This window comes from Sprattus sprattus (assembly GCF_963457725.1).
Source record: "Sprattus sprattus genome assembly, chromosome: 9".
Lineage (NCBI taxonomy): Eukaryota > Metazoa > Chordata > Actinopteri > Clupeiformes > Clupeidae > Sprattus > Sprattus sprattus.
The window spans coordinates 29,101,243-29,126,381 of record NC_137928.1 but is presented as its reverse complement, the minus strand read 5'-3'; positions in this window follow the sequence as shown (position 1 = coordinate 29,126,381).

Below are 25,139 nucleotides of genomic sequence, written 5' to 3'. Positions count from 1 at the left end.
GTAAGTGATAAATGGACGAAGTATATACGTAGATACTAGAATGTCAAATATCAGGTTCTTCAGACACGTTTGGGGGCACTTTCCACTCTCTCCACAGTTTGCATCTTTGCAATACAAATGAGTAATGTCTCTGACCTCTGTAGGTGCTGGGGGTCTCTTAAATAGGACTGGTTCAATGGCTCCATCTCTGACAATCCATCCCTTGCCGATAGAATCCATAACAGAGGTTTAGGGATGTGACTATGGCACCATATCGCTGTCTGATACATTGTTTTTTGTACATGTTGTTCAAATGCATCCTCTGTTGGCGGCAGATTTGCAGAGGCTGCATCTGTTGTTGATGCAATTATATACCTCAGTTCATCCAAGTTAGTGCACATTCGTCCATTTTCTTTTTTCCTTTTTCCGTAAAGCAGAAGCACATATTCTCTTGCTACCGGCAAAGACTCTTCCAAGCATGCAGAGAGTCCAAAATGGGCCAGTTCTTTGAGCTCGCTGAGATGGGTCTTGAGTTTGGTGAATGCTGTAGTCTTTCCTATTCTATACAAACTGCTAGTTGTGTCACAAACAGTGAGTGCATGACACGCTGGTTGACAGTTGATGACACGTCTCTTTGTTTTGAAACAGCCAGGAGTCTTCTGAAGAGAACATCTGAATCCATGTGAAGCTTTTTAGATGTACTGCTTGTTAAGCAAGTTTTCCTATCTGTGAATGTTGCCAATTTGTGTCTTTTCTCAGGGTCCCAGAAACTTTTTGGTGTTTCACTCTTTAGGCGTTCATCGATGACAGCTGTATTTTGCTTTTCCCCATCTTCCAGAAAACTTGGGAGATCTTTTGTCACCTTTTGTGATGCTACTTGTCCACTTGCAATATTGATAAGCTCATCAGGAATTTTCTCCAAATCAAATGGGTTCTGCCTGTCTTGTACAAACTGCATTATCTGTACAATTTTCATCTCTGTCCATGCGGGCTGCTCCATGCTCTTTGTGCGATTCTGGTGCTACTCCATCGCAAATCTGTCATGGCATTGCAGTACTCACTTGTGACATGCCTTGTGATGAGCCATCTTTTCAGAGCTCCCTTTCGTAGAGTGAAGCCGACAATGCCTCTTTCCTTCTCTGTTGATTGTTTGTTCAAGGGCTTGATCAGTGGCCACACAGTTGAAGTTTCTCTCGTCTGAGCGTAGCACAACAGACCCTCCTTCTCTCCTGAATCTGTAGGAATCTTGTTGGCTTTTTTCAAGAGCTTTCATTTCAGCTATGTGAACTGGCACGTACTTTGCGTAGTTCATCCTCCCAGCAGCCCGGAACCACGGTATTGCTTCAGACATGCAATTGAGATGAAGTTCAAAGTTCGCCTCACACTCTGAACGTAGCATTCTAAGTAAGAGATCAGCCGCTTCGATGAAATGCAGCCAGTACTTAAAAGTTGCTGATTGTTGAACTCCGCTCTGAAAACTGTTGTATTTTTCTCCTCATCTCAGGAAGGTCTGTTGCCATTTCATTAAAGAACTGTCTGGCAGAGCCATGGTCTTTGCCATGAAAGGCATGCTGTACATTTCGCAGGAGGTCCTCCTGTGCACCAGTCAATGGACTTTGGCCTTGTTTGTCAAGTCAGGATACCATTTCTATCCATAAGAGCCTAAACAGAGCCTCGGATACAAGTTTAATGCTTCCCCTCTTGCAACTTGTTTCCCCTGAAGCATAGGTCAAGCTGTTGCCTCAGCGTACAGACCAGACTCAGTTATAGTGTCAAAGAGGCCCCCATCAGCATACTGCTTTCCAATGCTTGCCAGAAAGGCCATGGTGATGTGCATGCCTCCCATTCTCATTGTAACCTTCCCATCCAATGCCTCAGGTTTACTCCATAGAATCTGTTGTGCTTTGCTATAGGAAGCAAGATCAGCATCATAAGACACACAGTGACCCATAGTGTGAAGCTTGTTGATAAGGGCCTTGCTGCCAAACTCATGATGGATCATTATGCCAAGTCCTAGTGTGATAGGTGTACGGCTGCTGTAGCACTGTGCAATTAGATCATGGCAAAAGGTTAGAACACTTAGATTATCCTTAAGAGCTGGATCCTCATTGCAGGTCTGCACTTTTCTAAATGCACTTGAAGTAACACACCAGTTTACAAAATCATATAGAATGTTTGGTACATATTTACTGCACTGGAGAAGTGCAAGCTTATCACTGCTTATGTAGAATTGAGGCTCATGCTCAACCTCTCCCATAATTTTCCTTAATATACCTGCAGCCTGGTATAGGATTTGAGTATCAGTGAGAGCCTCTGTTCTCTGTAGAGGCATTGTCTCACCATCTTTTGCTTGTTTTTCTCTGAGGAGGGACTTTCATTGCATGACCAACAGTAATGCCACCAGAAGAGATCAGATCAGATTGTCCAGGACGTTCAGTGAAAATCAGCGTGTCTCTATAATGTTCGATCAACTTTTCTTTGAGTTTCCATGATTTATGCATTGCTGGTTCTTCAGCTGTACTTAGTTTTCTTACATAGATCTCAGTTACAGCGCTCAGTGTGCAGTGACAGTCATATTCTTTGAAAAAAACTGTCTCATTTAATTCTTGAGTTAGCTCAATGAAAGGTCTTTCGTGTTTCTTTCTTTTCTGACAGATGCTTTTTTCTGGCTGCTGAAATGTTATTTGTGAAATATAGGGTCCAAGGCAGCTTCTGTGATAATTTGCATCATAAGCAAATAGATCTTGATGGGTCAGCTCACGAAGATGTATTATTTCATCAAACCTCTCTGAGGCGGCATTGAGGACTTTTGAACTTGTACTTTCACCTGCACCAGTACTTATAGGGTACAGGCCTTCTCTCCTTGTGGCTTCCTGGCTGCAAATAAAACACTAGCTGCGGATGTCAAATCATGTTTCTCTGGTCAGTCTTTGTCTTTTACTTTGACACGGATCCCTGTCTGGTTCTTGCTCGTTCTGTATTTTGCTCATAACCATATTGCCTTTAGAGGGTGATATGGAGTCCATACCCCCCAAAAAACACTGAACAATGGATATATCTCTTTCTGGGAGGGCTAGACTAATTTCTCATTGAGAAAATATTTGACTTCAAAACCATTTGATTTGGTATACCAGAAAAAGTAAAGTGTTATTTCAACATGAAAAATCAATTATATGATTTCCGCCTATTGTATCACTGTGTTTAGAGGCTTACAGTACACAAGCGAAATACATTATCAACATACTTTCAATTGGTACATGTCCACTAGGTGCCTTACTACTCACACACAAAAGTTGAGCAGGATCAGAGCTTCCGTTGAAAAGCTATACAGCATTATGTAACCCTTGCACCCTCCAGACATATCTCTATCGGCTCTTTCACAGTTTATTGGGTGCATCACCTTATCTATTGATTTCACTCAATTTGTATGGAAAGCCAAAAATGACATAATTTAAAATAAATACATATGTAAAAATGTGAGTCATAAATAAATAAAATGACTAAAAATGAAAAAATATAAAAAAAATATATCATGCAGTTATGTGAATGGAAATGGAAAATGAGTCCTTTTTATTTACTGTTACATTTATTTACGCTTACATTAATTCCCAAATTAATTTCTTCCTCCTTTTATTTTTCTATTTATTTACACATTTTTTTACTGTACTATTTCCCGTACCGTATTTATTTCTTCTCGCGCCTTTTTGCATTTCTTTCTCCTACATTTACATTTCTGGCTGCATTTATTTCTGTATTCATTCTTGTCTCGGTATGCAAATGAGGTGGGCTATCATTGGCCGGCGCACCGTCTCGCTCATTGGTTGAGCTGCTTACCCCACTCTCTAGTCTGGGAAGTCCCGCCCCACTTCTTCCGGCCAAATTGATTTTGCCTCTGCACTGGGTCTGGCCAACTTTGGATAGCCGTTCATTTCAAGATTTCCAGAATCCTTGGAGCCAATCACAAACTGGCTTTTGGCTACCTGGCGCACCATTGGCGGATTTAAACTTAAAACGGCTATGTTACAAAATCTACTGCACGGAGAGTTTTTTAACATTGGACATGGTGGCCGCCGAAGCACCGCAAAACTTCGATAAGGCAAGTTTTCTTTGAAAACAGAACAGAAACTTGCCCTGGAACAATTCATACAGAAAAAATATGTGTTTGCCTTATTACCGATCGTTGTATCATTGTATAGTATCGTTGGTCTGATTGGTTAAAGGCGTGTCCAATTACGTGAGTGAAGTGGATCGCTGATGAGTAGTTTGCCAGACTAACTGAGCAAATGAAATGCAGTGAAGGGGCAGGGAATTCCCAGACAACCCACTCTCCCCTATCTGTATTCTTATAACCAAAGCTATGCAAGCTAACCAGCTAACTCACGTTAGTCACCTTCACACACACATATCACCTTCACACACACTGATCATACCCAAGCTGTTAACCTCAACTTTACACGTATGAGGTTTATCGTTTTGTTTGCCATGGTTCAGTTTGTTTAGCTAACGGAAGCTTAGCAGTGCACAGTTATTTTAGCTAACGGAAGCTAACCAAGTTAAACAGTGCACCGTTAGTTTAGCTAACAGAAGCTAAGCAAGTTAACCAGTGCACATCAGCAGTTGAGATCAGTGTCCGCTCTCGTCAGCTCGGTTGTAACGTGAACTGCAGGACGTGATATATAGCTTTTGCAGAGCTTTGTCAACACAATATTCCCCCTAATGACAAGGGAGAAAAAAATCGCTGGATTTGTCACCCAAACCCATGAAATCAGGCCACACATAACGTGAGGATTGTAATAACTCTAAGGCAATGTGTGCAGCTTGTTAACTTTCTCAAAGAGTTGATAGTCTCTTTATTGATCCCTCGTGGAAATGAACTGTCGTGCATCTACAATGAAAGTACTATACACCAAAGCTATAAAATGAGACCCCGACCTGTTACAAATACGAAAAGTTGGGCCTCGGAGTCGAAAAGGTTGGGAACCCCTGCCCTAGTGGACATATGGGTCTAATTAGTCCTGCCAAATGGATCACCTTATCTTCATCAGCAAAGCAGTAGGAGGCAAACATTCACGTTGTTCTGCACTTTGTCTAGCCCAGGGGTTCCCAACCTTTTCGACTCCGAGGCCCAACTTTTCGTATTTGTAACAGGTCGGGGTCCAACAGACACCCCGCTTATTTTAGCGAATCTATATTCCATTAGGCTAATTGAATCTATAATCCATTCATTCTAATTAATAAGCGATTGTTATGTGTGAGAAAAAGCAACATCAGCACCTGCCACAGGTGGAAGCCTATAAATAAATAAAAGAAAATCTAACTCTAGATATTGCATCAAAATTGTATTGTGCACCAGAAAACAGCAAAAATACACACAGAGAACTTAATTTCAGTAGGCCTAGGCCTATTTGTGCACAGCAAACAAGCAAGGAAATCAAACCAGAAAAGACCCAAAAGATAGCATGCACTCAAAACAAGTGATGGGACATGCAAACAAGACCACTCAGCTAGGCCTAATTAAAATAGGTGATGCTTCAGACATGCAAACAAATAGGTTCAAATAGGTCAAAATAATGATCAGAATAATTTAAATAATGAATTAAATCTGTGGCTGCAATCTATTATCAACATAAATAGCACCAATCATTCCTGGGCAGTCGTTTGAGTTGGTATCTGTCCACAGAAAAGCATAACCACTCCAATGATAACGCACAAAAACAGCACTAATGCAACTTTACTGACGTCCGTCGAATCCTATTTACGAGTAATCACTTCAGACAGCGTGTATTTAAGACACTGTTGTTTAATGGTATTTTTTTCGTGCTCTCTCGCCGTCAAGCAAGGAATATATGCGAAACACAATGCTGCCACTTGACGGTAAATCCGACAGTCACCACCAACCTAAACTGATACAGCGTTGGTAACCTTTTCACGGACTGGTCTAGTTATTTACCTAGAAACGTCGTGGAGTGTGGGTTGGCAATCATCTAACCTGGGGCTGCTTTCTGTCGGGTGATTTGCATTAAGGTGATAACTTAAAGACGAGTTGCTTCTGTGACAGCTCAATTCAGCTTGACAAATGCTACACACAACTTTAGATTTGTCGATTGTTCCGTCATTTTGCCTCTTAAACAGAAACTTTCCGCCAAACAATCCCTCAGCTCTCCATCTTTTACTACCGTCTTGGTTGCTCCTGCCTAACTGACTGTAGGCACGCACTAGTTTCGTGTCAGTGGTCAACGCACACCGGAAGTAAACTGCATTAACTGCATTCAAATATTTGTATCACATTAATCTCGGTCACAATAATGGTCTAGCCTACCTTTAGAATCCTGGTATGGAACTACCTATTTCAAGGTTTTGTCCACATTTTAATTTAGCGAGATATGATTTTGTCTCATGTATGTCACTTCCAGCAGTTATTCAGGAGTGGGACGGTCACAGGTACAAATAACAGCACTGGGATAAGAGAGAAGACTGATTAATAGGGAGATTAGTTTGAGTTATTGTGAGATTGTGGCTGCCATCCATCTGCAAATAATAATAATCTGAATATATTTCAGCAAGAAATGTTATAGGCCTAGTATTCAGTGATGAAATATATACCAATTTGAACCAGATTAACACAGATTGGAACTGTGATTATATTACTAAAGGTATAAACATATTCATGCATACTTTATATTTATTTAAAAAAAAAAATAAGAACCACAGTAAAAAACAGAACTATTCATGTCATTTAAACACTGGAAGAATCTAAAAATATCAGAACAGGTTCTCCCATTCTTTTGAAAAGTAGTCTGTTCCACAAAAGGATTATGTATCACGTCAACAGAAACCCCCACAACTGGGAAAATGGCTTCAAGGCAGCAAAGAGAAGCTCAGCAGCTCCTGGTCAGAAGATCAACTCTTACCTTTCTCAGCACATGAGAATGTTGGATCTGTTAGACAAGTGACATATCAAACTCCTTTGCTGTTACTGTATGGACTGTACTGCTGGCACTGTGGAGCCACAATGAGCCTCCGGACAGGCCAGACATATGGGACTACTTCCTGGCGGGCTTGTTTTGTAGCGGCTGGTGATGCTTTTTTTCCTGAGGAAACAGGCCATCCCCTTTCCTCCTGCACCCCTGCCCCCAGCGCCTGAAGTCCTCAACTGGAAGACTTCCTTTTGAATGCAGCCAAGTTAGTACAAGGATGCTGGCTTTGATAAACTCACTAATGCATTTTATAATTTCAAAATGGTTTCAGAATGGAGGACCTCTGGGACAAGGATGAGTTTATCAACACAAATTATGAAAAAGATTGCACACATTATACACATAGGGCCATATTTACATATAATACACATAGGGCCATATTCACACATTATACACATAGGGCCAAATTAACACATAGGGCCACATTTACATAGGGCCATATTTACAAAGGGTGTTTAGCCTGCATTTTAAAGCCTTAAACACTTGTTTAAAATAGCTTGTACGCACACAGCTAAACAGCGGTGATGAGTGTGATTTCAGAGTGATGTTCAAAACCTGTTAAGATGGGCACATTTAACGTTGACGCACAATGATAAGTGTTCAAACTCACTCATCTGCTGCATGGGCTCTCATTCTATTGGCTGAGCCAGACCTGCATGCGTATTTTGAACAATACAAAATCAAAATGTGTGTTACCTTTGCTTTGAAGGAGTCCAGTTAAATATTGAGTACTTTGATGACCTCTACAGGTGGTTACTGTGTATGTGTGTCAACAACAAACCTGATCTTCGGGAAAAAATGTATGTGGATACACACATGAATGTAACTCTGTGTGGGGAGTGGCTTGAACAATTCACTTCAATTCAATGTTCTTCATTTATATAGAGCCACTAACTGACACCGTCTCAAGGGAATGTACAGAGGCCAAGGCCTGAACCCCCTTGAAAAAGCATGAAGGTGACAGTGACAAGGAAAAACGTCATTTTAACCAGCAGCCAGGAAGAAACCTTGAGCAGAGCCCAGCTTATCTACCGACCGGGTAGAGAGATGGAAGAGGGGGAGCAGGAGGGAAGGGAGGAGAACAGAATCAGAAGCAAGTGAATTCATTCATATATACAGTATTCAGGATAAAACATTTTAGCGTACATGCAGGATATATACACACTCAAGCATACATACATGATTGACAGTGGATACAAAAGGAAAGTGTGTGTATTGTGGCATTTGGTTATATCTTGGGTAAATAGCAATAACAATTTGGTAGTGATGGGCAGCTGTTAGCAGAAGCCTTCTGCAAGTACATCAGATGGTAAAACTGCAGTAGTAACCCACAGTAGAGATCTAGAGTATAGAGGAGGAGGGGAAGAAAAGAGACAGTGACTAGACAGAGCTAGGTTGCTTTATATGCATATCTGTAATCATAGGTTGTCAATAGCTTAATGGCAAACGCAAGAACAAGTAGCCTACATAACTAGACGTAGCGCAAAGCGTTACAAAATATGACCGCCGAACTGTTCAGTAGGTTTTAACACAGAATGAGTCATGGTTGTCAGTGTGTTTGTGTGTTTTTATGTGTTTTGTGTGTTTAAATTGGTTTGTGTTTCATTTTTATGTATTAAAGGAATTATTTGTGATAGATTTTGATGATTTGGTAATGTAATGTTTTGTGTACTACTTTTTTGTGGATTGTTTTGGTATATTTTTCTTTTGCAATGTAGTTTGTTAAAACAGGTCTCATAAAGAGGTGTGGAAACAAAGTGAAGTTTCCAACCACCAACAGGTGGCGCTATAGGTGATATCAGTCAGGCATATGTACGGGGTTTGGGCCAGCGTCCACCCTTAGACATTTTCTCTGGATCAAACAATGTTCGCAAGAGTTATAAGAGACTTTGTGTTTTGTGGCAAGCACTGGCAAGTTGGCAAAGTTTGAGGGTCTGCCACGCCCACACCTTCCGACAAATGAGGAAATCCAATATAACTTTTAGTCGCCCATGGCTGAAGAGTAACCTGACCACATTTCAAGGCGTTACCATTACATTTGTCGAAGAAGTTCGATCAGATGCGAGGTGTGCAAACACCGTCAAAACGCATCTTCCACTCAAAATGTGGACCTGCCACCATGGCGTTGAGAGACTTTTTGGTGCGTCCAAGCATGATGAAGACGTGTACCGAATTCCGTCAAGCTACGCCAAAATAACCCCAATGCACAGGTTTTTTGCAATGTTCTAGGGGGCGCTACAGAGCCATTTTGCTCCATCTATGGACAAAAACTCTACCGAAGATGGACGGTCACATGCTTGATGTCCCTGGCAAATTTGGTAATTTTTCGAGCACTTTGACATATATTCGATTAAAACACCTCATTTTTGCCTCTTAATTTTTATCTAGGTGGCGCTATACATGTAATGACTGGTTATGGTATGGGTTGACATGGCCCCTTAACACAAACATACAAGAACAATTTGGCCCTCCAAGGCCCTACGGTTCTCGGGATTATTCGAAGAAAACTGTGTCGCGCCACCTACAGGCCAGTTGGTGTATAATCATATAAATCAATTTATTGCATGCCCCCCCGTAAACGGAATTCCACGAAACTTAACGTGCAGTCAGAAGGTGTCATAATGATCCCACACCTCCGATTTCGTGCAGTTCTGACCTTGTCAACTTACAATTAAAATGTTTTACAACACTTTTTCATTTGTAACTAGGTGGCGCTATACATAAAATAAGTGGTAGTGGAATGGTTGACGTGGCCTCTTAAGACCAACATACAAAAAAAAATGTGGTCCTCCTAAGCCCTACGGTTTTCGACTTATTCACAGAAAACTGGATCACCCCACCCTCTCTAAAACGGATCCAGTCCGACGGGGGTGCAACGGATCAAAACGATCCTGTCGCGCGGCAGTCATAATAACAGAAAAATGATGCTCAACATCTCAAAGCCTTGTGATGAGGGCCAGAAAGCAGATCATTCTGGCTAAAATGTGTCAGACAGTTGTGTTAAATTTAGAGAGAAAGTACATTTAAATAATTTCAGCAAATGATACACTGACTGATTCATTCAACTTGTTCCATTCTTTCAGTAGATTGCAATGTGCTTTGCATGTGGACATTTTTATAGGCTATGGTCATAAAGTATTTTCAGTTCCAATATTAAATTAACTTGGGGGGTCCACAGTTGTGATGTATCCAAGCTTTCACCATGGCTACGGAGGTAATTGTAAAGGTATCTAAATGGGTCGTTGGTGGTAAGAGGCTGCTTACCTGGTAAATTGAAATTGTGGTGCTTGCAGTTTGGGATTATGGACTTTGAGGCTTTGGGTTTTTGGCTTTGCAGGTGGCCTTTGACTTTGTATGAAGTTGCTATTTCAGAAGTGGACAAACCTGAGAAAATGAAAAAGGCAGCTAGGAAAAGGCTTCGTCTTCATCTTCATAATGTCTAAGTAGTGGAATTTTGGAGTTACCAATGACCAGCTTGGAGTTGAAATGTGCTAAGATCAGCCTGGAGATGACTTTGTCACAGTCATTTATATTTAGTTATTTAGCAGACGCTTTTGTCCAAAGCGACCTACAAGGGAGAGAACAGTCAAGCTAAGAGCAATAAAACTTGGTGTTACAATAAATACTGCTTTAAAAAATTTAAATAACAATAGAAAACGACATAGAAAGAAAAATAAGTGTGGGACTGTCACTGCTTAAGTGCAAGTTTAGCCAAGGAGCCAGTTAGGAAGGGAGGTGCTTTCTGAAGAGTTTGGTCTTCAAGAGCTTCTTGAAGGTAGAGAGGGACGCCCCTGCTCTGGTAGTGCTAGGCAGTTCATTCCACCAACGTGGAACTTCAAATGAGAATAGTCTCAATTGCCGTGCTTGCACAGACGGCAGTGCCAGACGACATAAGTGACTTGAACTTAATGTGAGCAGCTACCAGCAGCCAGTGGAGCGGGGTGACAAGTGCACTCTTTGGTTGTCAAAGGAACCAGTAGTCAAGAACACTACTCCTACGGTAAAAACAGGGAGGTAGTGGAATCCCCAAGAAGCAGTTCAGCATGCACAAGGTGCATACAGCACAGGAACTCCATTTGGCAGATACAGGGTGGAAGAGCAGGGTTTGGGATATCATTGAGCTTGTACAGAGTGGAAGAGCAGGGTTTGGGAAATCATTGAGCTTGTACAGAGTGGAAGAGCAGGGTTTGGGAAATCATTGAGCTTGTACAGAGTGGAAGAGCAGGGTTTGGGAAATCATTGAGCTTGTGTCACGATCAGTGGGGTTTTGATGTATCAATGTGTGTATAAATATTAAGTGATGTAATTGTTAATTGTGTAATGTATTTGTGGTTTGGGTTCATGTCGGCATAATGGACAATTGCCTTGTGCTGGATGATTCCCAGAGACGAAGGGAATACTGATTGGGTGATGGACTGATTGGACTAATTGGACTGTGATTCATGGGGAGTTGTGATTGGGGACATTGGGAGGAAAATCCCTTTTTATAGAGAACGTGAAGTTCGCTGGAGAGAGAGAACCCCGGGTCGACCTGATGACGTGATCTCAGAGAAACAGCTGATGGAAGGCAGACGGCACACCGCTGGCGGTTGGAGGATTGAGAGAACGCAACAAACCAACTCAGTGAAGGAAAGTATCCACTGTTTAACTCAACTTACTGTGTGTGTGCGGGCCAGCGAGTGTCCGGTTTCATTCTGAGTAGCCTATGCTTTCTCTCCGAGGGGTCCCGTTTATGAAGAGCTGTGCCGCAGGACCGAGGAGAGAGAGGACGGCTGATATGCGCGATCACACGTCTGCTAAAGGAAAGTAATTGTACTGTGCTATTGCTATTGGCATGGATGGGCCATCGCTAGGGTTTTGCTTGTCACTGAAGCTGTCTATTTCTCTCCTGAGGGCGATCACGGTGCAGGGATATGTCTAGGGTCACGGCTGCAAACACGGAAGCTCGAGCTGCAAAGACGGAGTTCCGTTCTTTCAGCAACGATAACCCACAATAACCCCAGGAAGTAAAAGGAAACGAGGAAGTAAAATACGTTTTTTGTATCAAATGAAAGGTTTTTACAACAAACAGCCCTGTAAATCGACTGGGTTATATAAAACCCTTTTTTATGGAACGAGTTTTTGTTGCATTTGTCGTAATTATCGGGAAAATAGTTGAAAGCGTGTTTGAAAGCTATTGTAGCCTAATTGTCAGTATAAAGTCTGAGTCTGACTACTTGCTAGATCATTGTTTATAATAGTATTGTGTTATCTGTGCATTGTATTAACTTGTTTTAAAACAAGGTGAGATATATTAAATTACTTTTAAACGTACAGGATACTTGTAGCAGAAAACTATATTAAAAATAATGTATTTGATCAGTGCACTGGCATTATAAGAGCAAAACAGGATTACAATGCATATAGTATACATATTTGGTACTGTTTAGAAGTTACCTTGAAATGGTTATAAGATACCATTGACTAGGCAGGCCTATGTATAAGATTGAAAAAAAACCTAAACTTTAATAACCAGGACTACATCATGAAAGCACAGGTTTTACTTCACTTTAAATCATATCTTCTGCAGACATGAACCCTCTCAAACTGTCTATATTTGTATTGGTGCTATTTGTATTAACAGTGTAGGCTTATATTTTTTATATTCTCCTATTTTGGATTCAGTATAGGTCATGTATGTAGTCAAATTATGCCTAATTATACCTATTATGAAGTCTCTGTTGAAATTCAAGAGGAAATTATGGATTAATAGTGGTTCCATGTCTTCTATTGACCAGCCTCAGATTATATACCTGATGTGTGGTGGTTAAATCAATCTTAGTGTTATTTTCTTTTTGAGTATGTATACTCTTCACTAACTGTTGTATATCACCCCTATTACATCTCCAAATTGTTCTAAGTAGCTTCACACTACGTCTTTGACCTTTTGGTCTTTCATAGGGCCAATAAATAGCTGGGAAAATTGGATGTAACACTTTCTTTTACTAGAGAGAATAAATTGCAGTGCTATCCTATTGCAAGTGAGGAACTGTTTTTTTCCCTCTAAACTTTTTATGTTCGGTGTTCTTGAAAGGTGTAACATTAAGTACATTACGCTCCCCTCTGCCATACAGTTTAGATAGATGGATACTTTATTAATCCCGAGGGAAATTTAGGTCATCCAGTAGCTTATACACAAATTCCCTCCTCCTCCCCTTATGAGTGGCGTTATAAAGCTGAATGGCCCTGATGACAAAGGACTTCCTCAGCCTGTCCGATGAGCATGACATCGACAGGAGTCTGCCACTGAATATGCTCCTCTGTCTGTTGAGAGTACTGTGTAGTGGTTGGTGGACATTGTCCAAGATGGTCAGCAACCTACTCAGGGTCCTTCTCTCCGACACTGTGGTGAGGCAGTCCAGTTCAGTGCCAACAACAGCTACCGCCTTCCTCACCAGCCTGTCCAGTCGCCCTGCATCCCTCTTCTTTATGCTGCCACCCTAGCACACCACAGCATAAAAAAGGTCGCTGGCAACAACAGGCTGGTAAAACATGCGCAGGAGTTTGTTGCAGACATTGAAGGACCTCAAGCTCCACAGGAAGTAGAGCCGGCTCTGACCCTTCTTGTAGATTGCATCAGCGTCTAAGTGGTGTTTAGCTGCAGGTGGTTGTGCCTGCACCACTGCATAAAGTTGTCCACCAGGCTCCTGTACTCACCCTCCTGTCCATCCCTGATACATCCCACAACAGCAGAGTCATCAGAGAACTTCTGGATGTGGCATGACTCTGTGTTGTAGGTGAAGTCCGATGTGTACAGGATTAACAGGAGCGGTGAGAGCACAGTCCCCTGCCGAGTGCCGGTGCTGCACAGCACAGTCTCATAAACTGTGGCCTCTCCGTCAGGTAGTCAGTGATCCAGGATACCAGGTGGACGTTCACACCCGTCTGCACCAGCTTGTCACTCTCAGTCGGAGGGGCTGGATGGTGTTAAAAGCACTGGATATATCAAAGAACATGATTCTCACAGCACCTTTCCCCTTGTCCACATCTTTACACACCTCACAATCTTTAGTTTCATCAGCAAAGTGTGATATGTGTTATTTAATGTTTGGAGTGTCCTGAACATATTTCACCCCCCTTTCATTGAGACACAATCTCTAGTTTCATCAGCATAGTGTGATATGTGTCATATGGTCCTGCAATTAAAAATACTGCATTTTCGCCTGTGTGTAGGCCTATGTTTAAAGTATTCTGGAGCATTCAATGACGCAATTCACATCTTCATCACACATTTTATTTAATGTTTGGAGTGTCCTGAACATATTTCACCCCCCTTTCATTGAGACACAATCTCTAGTTTCATCAGCATAGTGTGATATGTGTCATATGGTCCTGCAATTAAAAATACTGCATTTTCGCCTGTCTGATCGCCTATGTTTAAAGTATTCTGGAGCATTCAGGGACGCAATTCACATCTACCTCACACATTTTATTTAATGTTTGGAGTGTCCTGAACATATTCCACCCCACTTTCATAGAGACACAATCTCTAGTTTAATCAGCATAGTGTGATATGTGTCATATGGTCCTGCAATTAAAAATACTGCATTTTCGCCTGTGTGTAGGCCTATGTTTAAAGTATTCTGGAGCATTCAATGACGCAATTCACATCTTCATCACGCATTTTATTTAATGTTTGTAGTGTCCTGAACATATTTCACCCCCCTTTCATTGAGACACAATCTTTAGTTTCATCAGCATAGTGTGATATGTGTCATATGGTCCTGCAATTAAAAATACTGCATTTCCGCCTGTGTGTAGGCCTATGTTTAAAGTATTCTGGAGCATTCAATGACGCAATTCACATCTTCATCACACATTTTATTTAATGTTTGGAGTGTCCTGAACATATTCCACCCCCCTTTCATTGAGACACAATCTTTAGTTTCATCAGCATAGTGTGATATGTGTCATATGGTCCTGCAATTAAAAATACTGCATTTCCGCCTGTGTGTAGGCCTATGTTTAAAGTATTCTGGAGCATTCAATGACGCAATTCACATCTTCATCACACATTTTATTTAATGTTTGGAGTGTCCTGAACATATTTCACCCCCCTTTCATTGAGACACAATCTCTAGTTTCATCAGCATAGTGTGATATGTGTCATATGGTCCTGCAATTAAAAATACTGCATTTCCGCCTGTGTGTAGGACTATGTTTAAAGTATTCTGGAGCATTCAATGACGCAATTCACATCTTCATCACACATTTTATTTAATGTTTGGAGTGTCCTGAACATATTTCACCCCCCTTTCATTGAGACACAATCTCTAGTTTCATCAGCATAGTGTGATATGTGTCATATGGTCCTGCAATTAAAAATACTGCATTTTCGCCTGTGTGTAGGCCTATGTTTAAAGTATTCTGGAGCATTCAGGGACGCAATTCACATCTACCTCACACATTTTATTTAATGTTTGGAGTGTCCTGAACATATTCCACCCCACTTTTATTGAGACACAATCTTTAGTTTCTTCAGCAAAGTGTGATATGTGTCATATGGCTCTGCCATTAAAGATAGTGCATTTTCGCCTGTCTGATCGCCTATGTTTAAAGTATTCTGGAGCATTCAGGGACGCAATTCACATCTACCTCACACATTTTATTTAATGTTTGGAGTGTCCTGAACATATTCCACCCCACTTTCATAGAGACACAATCTCTAGTTTAATCAGCATAGTGTGATATGTGTCATATGGTCCTGCAATTAAAAATACTGCATTTTCGCCTGTGTGTAGGCCTATGTTTAAAGTATTCTGGAGCATTCAATGACGCAATTCACATCTTCATCACACATTTTATTTAATGTTTGGAGTGTCCTGAACATATTTCACCCCCCTTTCATTGAGACACAATCTCTAGTTTCATCAGCATAGTGTGATATGTGTCATATGGTCCTGCAATTAAAAATACTGCATTTTCGCCTGTGTGTAGGCCTATGTTTAAAGTATTCTGGAGCATTCAATGACGCAATTCACATCTTCATCACACATTTTATTTAATGTTTGGAGTGTCCTGAACATATTCCACCCCCCTTTCATTGAGACACAATCTTTAGTTTCATCAGCATAGTGTGATATGTGTCATATGGTCCTGCAATTAAAAATACTGCATTTTCGCCTGTGTGTAGGCCTATGTTTAAAGTATTCTGGAGCATTCAATGACGCAATTCACATCTTCATCACACATTTTATTTAATGTTTGGAGTGTCCTGAACATATTTCACCCCCCTTTCATTGAGACACAATCTCTAGTTTCATCAGCATAGTGTGATATGTGTCATATGGTCCTGCAATTAAAAATACTGCATTTTCGCCTGTGTGTAGGCCTATGTTTAAAGTATTCTGGAGCATTCAGGGACGCAATTCACATCTACCTCACACATTTTATTTAATGTTTGGAGTGTCCTGAACATATTCCACCCCCCTTTCATTGAGACACAATCTTTAGTTTCTTCAGCATAGTGTGACATGTGTCACATGGCAATACCCTGGCATTGGAGATAATCCTTTTTCACCTGTGTGATCTGTGTGTCAAGTGTTCTTTCACAGTGAATGACCAGAATAGTTACTGTTAAACATATTTTACCCTTTCTTTACAGTGTACTGAACATGTTCAACCAACTTTAATGGAGGTATAATCCTTTTATCAGTTGTTAACAACTACCACAACCACCGCTTTCCTGCACGTAGTCGTGATGGACGCTAGATGTCAGTGTTTGTTTTAACAGTTTTGCACTACAAAAAATAAATCATTAGTTCTTAACTTAACAGTTATGGAATTGTGCAATTACATGACTAGGCACAGATAGTACTACAACAAGAATTCCAAGTGCTGGAGTGTATATTGAAGGAGACTTAAGGCTACAACTACATTCCAGACCTGCAGAAGGACATTATTGCCAAGAGGCTGGGAAGTGGAATAGGCCTTCCCAGAAGACAAAGTCTAAAGCCTGATGTTCCCAGGCACTTTGGTTTGCTGAACTCATGTTTCACAGGGAGAGGGTGGTCCCCAAAGTGAATGCTAAACCATTCCATTAATTCACAACTGTGTATATATTTGTAAATACAAATAAATGTTTTGTCTATATGTGTAGCACCTGTTACACTGACCAGGGGTGCTAGTAGAGGCACTAACATCCACCTAGGTTCGGGGAGTGTTATGCCTTGACTAACCCACAAAAAGAAGTTGATGTTGAGTTGAACAGTTGGCACTTTATTGCCTCACAACAGCAATGTAACATACACAGTACTGGGCCCTGTTCGGCGTAGAACTGAAGCTAAGTTAATCAATTGTCATTTTAGCACGTCAGGTTAATCTCGCTAAATGAGAACGGGCTATACCGGTCTGCCGACGGACCCTTAATCATGTGTATTAATGTCATCCAGGCTAAACCTGAGCGTGCACGTCCTACTTCAAAAGGCAGGAAAGGTCGATCACCAAAACCATTAATTTTTGGTTGTCTAAACTCAAAGAAAAAGGCTCATTTTTTCTCTACTAAGGCAGGAGATGACCATGAACGCATTATGAAGAATTCAAGACCAAAATCATGGCAAAATCCAACACCGCCGCCCAGGCACGTGCACAGATAGACCCCTATTAGTGCTCAAGCACCAGCCCTTGTGCCCTGGTTGAGAAAAAGTGCCCTTTTTGCTGGAGCCCAATTTTGTTTTCATTCATCAATATTTTTTAAATACAAATCGTCACTCTGTCATCAATTTCCCCGAATGTGTTTTGATATCTGAGGGGGGCATTTATTTGAGTTCTTGTGAGAATTTCGCCCCGACATGCTCCGCGGCATAGACATAGAACACATATTTTATGCCTTTGCTCCGTGGTGCTCACAAGCCCCCGCCGCGCCCCTCCCTCCTCATCCCCCACATCAGTGCTGAGTGCCGCTTATAAATTAACAACAACATTAGTGCCGCTGAAAACATTACGTCTGAAAACATAACTGGTCCGACGTTTCCTTAAAAAATAAACAAACAGCTAACTTGATTTCAAAGCATTATCCAGCTGTTTACTGACGTTTGTCATGTTTAATGACATTATTTGTCTGAAAGTGTATCTTTTGTGTTGTATAAATGCCGTTTAAACAATTTCGAAAGTATGTTGAAATTATGTTTATAAATGTCACGAGAATTCACAGCTAATAGCAGGTAAACTTTGCTAGCTCTCGGTGTCGTGCTATCCTTGACCCACATTGTTTAACGTGATATTTGTGTATCTCTTCGTTTTGCCTGTTTTACAACGATCAAACTTGTATGAGTAATTGCAGAGGGTGAAAAAGAGTAAAATAAGGGAAATGGAAGCTAGCTGTCTAATCCTGTCAAGAGGAAACACAGGTTGAGAACAGCATAATGAGTGTAATGCTTGTAACGGATCCCCGTATATAGTGGCGTGAAACTTACTGCTGGTGAAATCGTTCTTTTGTTTTCTCCTTTCTTCGTTACACATTCAATAAACTGTCAAACTATCACCACCGTAAGAGCTATGGCCTCATACGGGTCCATTAAACGTTTCACAATGTCCGTAACTTAATCTGTAGCCGTACTGAGAAGTTCACATTAAAACATAAACAAATCTGCGATACCTTTTTAACCTTGTCACAATAAAAGTCCTAATTATCTATAAGCGAGAATGTGGCATAAAACATCGATACATTCTTTAAACATTAGATTATTATTTAGGCACACATTAAAGATCAATAAGTCAAATATAAAACAGGCAATCAACTCAAAATAATAGTCCTTCTATGAGGCTATTTACAATGCTGCTTATGCTTTTACCTTCAGAAAACAGTACAATTATTATCCACAACATTGATTTATCTCATTCACAAAATTTGCAGCATAATGCCAAAAAAAGACAGACTCAAGAAGCAGAAGGACAGGGAACTGCAGCAAGCAGCTCAGAGTAGCCGCTCCTTTTTTAACTTGGATCAGGCCATCAACGAGCCAATCAAATGAGGGAGAATCAGTTCCCCTACTAATATATAAGTTGAAACTATCCTTCTGTGTTTTTTTTATTTATTATTATTATTCTTAATTTCATAAATAATTTTGGCGATGGGTGCCCTTTTTTTTTTTTGAGCACCTGCCCCCCAAAATGTCTGTGCACGTGCCTGCCGCCGCCACTGTGAGAGCAATACAAGAAACTGTCTTTGGGCTGTCTATAGGGTGGTATCTTTTGGGAAAGGATCTATGTGACTTTGGTGCAGTGGGTAGCTCACAGTTTGAAAACAATAGGGCGCTAGTTCGATTCTGTAGTACTTGCAGTTTTACATCACTTTGAATAAAAGCGTCTGCTAAATGACTCAATGTAAATATATTAATAAGAAATTCAATAAATTGAAGCAATGAAAAGAAATTGTGTGTATAACTCTCTTCTTATAATGCATCCACCTTAATCATTTTCTACAAAAATGATATGCTATGGTGTAGTAGACTGGGTAGAGTTTAGACATGTTTTGCTTTATCTATCTATCTATCTCAGCCACAGTGATCACCAACACAGGCACCACCCAAGGCTGTGTGCTCAGCCCCCTCCTGTTCTACATGTTCACACATGATGTTGTTCACCCATGACATGCGGCAACGCACCGTTCCAATCTCATTGTTAGGTTTGCTAATGACACAACCATTGTGGGCCTCATCACTGAGAGTGACGAGTCAGCCTACAGAGGGGAGGTTTATACCCTGACAACATGGTTTCAGGATAATAACCTCACTCTCAACACCAGCAAGACTAAGGGGATGATTATGTACTTTAGGAGATGGCAGGAGGTGGAGCATACCACTACAGGTCAACTGATCTAAAGTGGAAAAGTTCAGCTGCTTCAGGTTCCTGGGGGTGAATATCAGCAATGGTTTGACCATTTTTCTGCAATGTTTCCCCTCCCCTATTACCACTTCTAAGGAGACAATTTAATTGTTTTTGCACTATATCAATTAATTGAATTGAAGTCAGTGGTTAAACAGCCTTGGTCAATGAAGGAATCATTCATATGACGAAGAGGTTGAAATTATAATCCTTTTATGTGCGTATATCAATATAAAATATAACCTCTCGGCAGAGGTGTCAAGTAACGAAGTACAAATACTTCGTTACTGTACTTAAGTAGAACTTTTAGGTATTTTTACTTTACTCGAGTATTTATTTTTCTGGCAACTTTTTACTTCTACTCCTTACATTTTAACACAATTATCTGTACTTTCTACTCCTTACATTTTTTAATGAGGCTCTTTACTCTTGGTTCCGGTTTTGTTTTTAAAAGTTTCAAATGTCCGCCATCCAAAGTTCAATGGCGCCATCCAGATACTGATTTCGAGCGTAATTGGATGAAGCATAGAAACCCATAAAACTCATTGGTTAGGGCTATCCATCTTCTTGGACGCAAAACAAGACAAAGGAGGCGAACAAATGATACAACGCGCGTCAATGGCAGTGTCAGAGAGAGATGGCAACTCTGGCGAGATGTCTGAAGGGTCTGAAGACGATAGACAGTAGTGGCGATGGAGAACAGCAAAACCGTCCTCATCCCTGGCCCTACCTCAAAGAATTGTTCGAAATCGTCGGGAGCAAAAAGGATCATGGAGAATGCGGTGCAAACTTTTCGAACCCAAGAACCACGTAGGAATTGCTAACAGCTAGTAGCATGCTAACATTAGATAGGTGGCTCAGACACCGTGCAAATCCTCAGACATATTTTTCAGTTACAATAATGGGGTTTATACATTATACAGTGTAACTCGGTAACTTTCTAAAAATCAAAGCAAAACAAATTAAGGGAACTAGTACAAAAAGGCCATTACAGCTGTTTATAGTGCACTAAAAATACCCATATGTACTTGCCCCTTTTCATTTTTAAAGCTGAACTATATTCTTTCACTTTGAATTGAAAGCTTTTAAACACTATACAGTATATTTACTAACCCCATTACAGATGATTCGCATTACATAATTGGTTTGTTATTGAATTGAAAGTGTTCCATGAAATAAATATGACATTTTGAGTTTTTTATTTGACTCCTGTCAAGCTTGAATTTCTGGCAGAATATGTGAAGACTATGAACCTAGTTGCAAAGGCCCTTGATGAGAGACGAATGTGCAAATGGGGTGGAGGTCTACTTGAATTCCAATAAAGTTTGAGAAAAACATGCTCTTCTAGTTTGTTGTCTTTGACAGCATTATTATATTTTTTACCATGTCTTGGGCTCCATGTAGCACTCATCAGCTATTAAATTAAGCTTCTTTTTTCTTACAGTCGTGTCAATTATATTAAGTCCAACTAGTTTATCTTTAAATGTTTTTTTTCTTTTTTACTTTTTACTTTTATACTTTAAGGCTGAATCCCATTTCACCCCCTACCCCTTCGTCTTTCCCCTTCCCCTCCGTTTTGCGCGTTCATGTGGAGGGGTAGGGCTGTCCCAATTCACGTTAAGACAGAGGGGTAGGGGAGAGGGGAAGGGCTTTCCACCCCTCCAAACGGAGATTTTCCGAGGGCACACTTCAAACGGAGGGGTAGACTGATTTCCCTCAATGCATTGCGAACCCGTGATCATTAAAGAAGAAACATCGCGCGAGTCCATTTAAAAATGTCGGAAACAGCAGGGAAAGCATCACACAAATGAAAGTATTTTCTTTGTTATTCATGATTTTAAAACTTGTTTGATGAAATGTTGCATTGTGTAAATAACAGCTGCAGGCGCCATGTTTGTTTATGTCTGGTGAGTGACAGCTGTCGCTCTCCGGTAACGTAACAGCTGACGCAGCGTACTGATGACGTACGTAAGTGTTGAAGGGCTATCCCAATTCGTAAGGCTAGAGTTTAAACCCCTTCGACCATAGACATCATATAGGTAGACGCCGCCTCCACTGCTTCTCGGCGAAACGCGTCGCCGCCATATTGTTACAGGAGCTCTCTGACGTCAGAGGTCTGTCAAACGTGTCAAACAACCGCAAGTTGCCTGGAGCTGCGGTTTATCTGGATACAAATCACGATAACCTTTTACATTTCGCAACCAATTTCATGGAGTATTCAAGGGTTTATGCTCTACGTGAAGTGTGTGAAAAAGATTTGCCTCTACATTACTTTGAATCTCGCTAGTTAAATCGCCAGTCATTCATGTGCATGGGTCTATAATAAACGCTCACCTTTCTTGCACAGCTCGTGCACTTTGAAAATACTGAGAAGATCTATAAACTATCGAAATAGTGCTTCTTTAGTTACTACGTATTGACCATCATTAAGAGAAAGAGCATACATTAAATAGTGAGAAACTGGCAGTCAGTGTGTTTTTCATAGTTTAATAGTTCCTTTTCAAGTATGTGCATTAAGAAACCTTGAACAGTGCAATTGGCAATACACAGTTATTTCACAAATCAACATTACAAAAAAAGCTATATATTTCTATAGCAGTAAAAATATACACATCTCAATATATACATACACATCTCAATAGTTGAACTGTAATATAAATAACATAGCATATATATAATACAATATAATATAATGATGGCATGGAGCATTGCCCTGCTGGAAAAAACACTTCTCAGAGTTGGGGAACATTGTCAGAGCAAACTGGAGGGTCTCCTAGTTCGTCTTCTCATCAGAGCCACAGAGTCTTGCACCTACTGTGAAATTGGACTCATCAGAGAAGACGAACTAGGAGACCCTCCAGTCGGCTTTGGTTCAATCCTTATGGTCTTTTACAAACCTCAGCCAGGCAAAGTACAACGTTGTCCCGGAAGAAAAACTTGCTTCCTTTTGCTCTGACAATGTTCCCCAACTCTGAGAAGTGTTTTTTCCAGCAGGGCAATGCACCATGCCACACAGCCAGGCCAGTAAAGGTGTGGATGGAGTATCACCAGATCAGGACCCTGTCATGGCCAGCCCAATTTCGAGACCTGAATCCCATAAAAAAAACTCTGAAATGTGATCAAGAGGAAGATGGATGGTCACAAGCCATGAAAAGAAGCCGAGCTGCTTGAATTCTTGCGCCAGGAGTAGCATAAAGTCACCCAACGGCAATGTGAAAGACTGGTGGAGAGCATGCCAAGACACATGAAAGTTGTGATTTTAAATCAAGGTTATTCCACCAAATATTGATTTCTGAACTCTTCCTAAGTTAAAGCATTAGTATTGTGTAGTTTAAAAATGAATATGAGCTTGTTTTCTTTGCATTATTCGAGATCTGAAGACACTGCATCTTTTTTGCTATTTTGACCAATTGTCATTTTTCTGCAAATAAATGATCTAAATGACAATATTTTTATTTGAAATTTGGTAGGAATGTTGCCAGTAGGTTATAGAATAAAACAAAAATGTACATTTTACTTTAACACATACCAATAAATAGTAAAACCAGAGAAACTGATAATTTTGAAGTGGTCTCTAAATTTTTTCCGCGGCTGTATATCATTAATAACCAGTGAACCAGTCATAACCTCCCTAAACCTTATTTATTTTCAACCAAAGATCCTTAAAGTTCAACTAAACTGACTGGTAAAACACCATCCTTAAAATGTTCCAAAGTCCAGCCATTATAAAGGATATTGAATAAATATCAACCTTGTAGACATATTGATGCATTTGCTGTCATCTCTTTGGAAACCTATGGCTAACGCAGGCTCGTTGTCATTTTCGTAAGGTCGCGTGGTTTACGAATTGCTCACAGTGCTGAAATGTGCGCTCAGAATAAAAAATATTTGCTCAGTGCTGAAAAAAATTAGAGGGAACATTGTTCAGGACTCCGATATACACAAAGAGGCAGAGTCCTACCTATGCAGAAAGAACCAAACAGGAAGTAGAAAGGAGAGTTAATCAATAACATCTCCATGATCATTATTCATTATGTAATTATCTCTTTCTGGGCAACAAGTTCCAGTATAATCTTCAAATTCATTTTGATAATATATTGTAGTGTCGGTGGATTCTTCGAAGAAGACGAAATACGAGTGTTGTCATTTGGCTGTAAGCCTTTTATCTTGAAAAAGCATTAAGGCAGGAAACACTGATACACAGAGAGAATCAGGAGGCAGGTGTAGCTCTTTCATCACACAGACACTGACAGCGCACAGGTTCATGAAACACTGATACACAGAGAGAATCAGGAGGCAGGTGTAGCTCTTTCATCACACAGACACTGACAGCGCACAGGTTAATGAAACACTGATACACAGAGAGAATCAGGAGGCAGGTGTAGCTCTGTCATCACACAGAACATAACATTACAGGCATTGGAGCATAACACAGAGATTCAATTATAACCGTCATACACACATTTAGAGTGGACAAAAAAAGGAGGCATAAAACACAAGATTCTAACTAGCAAGCTTTTGTCATTACTATCTGTTGTTTTTTTTGGTTTTCATGTAGTAAGCTCGCTAGTTTTAGACATAAACTCTTTCAGCTGCTGTAAGACAATATAGTCTTGTGCACAATTGTCTATTTGTGGTATGTGTGTTACTCTGTCTGTTCTCATTTGACACTCATTGCTACTGTTCATCCACCTGAACATGAACATACTCATGGCACAGTTCTGACAGGACAATTCTTTTCTCCTGCATAGACATAAACCATGTTGCGCTACGACGAGTGATACTTGATACTGATGCTATGACTATTGTGGATAGTGGTGCATACTATGGTAGTATCTGTTTTCAGCATATGCAAATCAATACATTCACACAAAATGAGGAGGAAATTGATTGTACAGAAGCAGCCTATGCTTTCTCTGGATCCTATTCATCTTTCACTCAGTTTGTTTGACAGTTTTGCAAGCTTGTACAAGATCAACAGGCCCTGTCTTGCTTTACAACCTTTCATGGTAAACTCATTGAACTGGTCCCACAACTTATTTGGCAGCTTCATAATATACTATGGCTGCTCATGTAGACTTTATTATTTCTGTTCATGTTAGTGACAGTTTTCCAACAGTTTAGAAATGTCTGATTTTGAAACAGATTATTATTCAGATTTTTCTTGAAAGTGGAGCAGAAGTCAGAGCTCAGTATCCAGTTATGAAACTACTGGTATGGTGATTAACAAACCCAACTCAAAGTGTTCCAGCAAACTCACTGCTTTCATCAGTAATTAAAGATACGATATGGAAATATAGAAAACTAATACGTACAAAG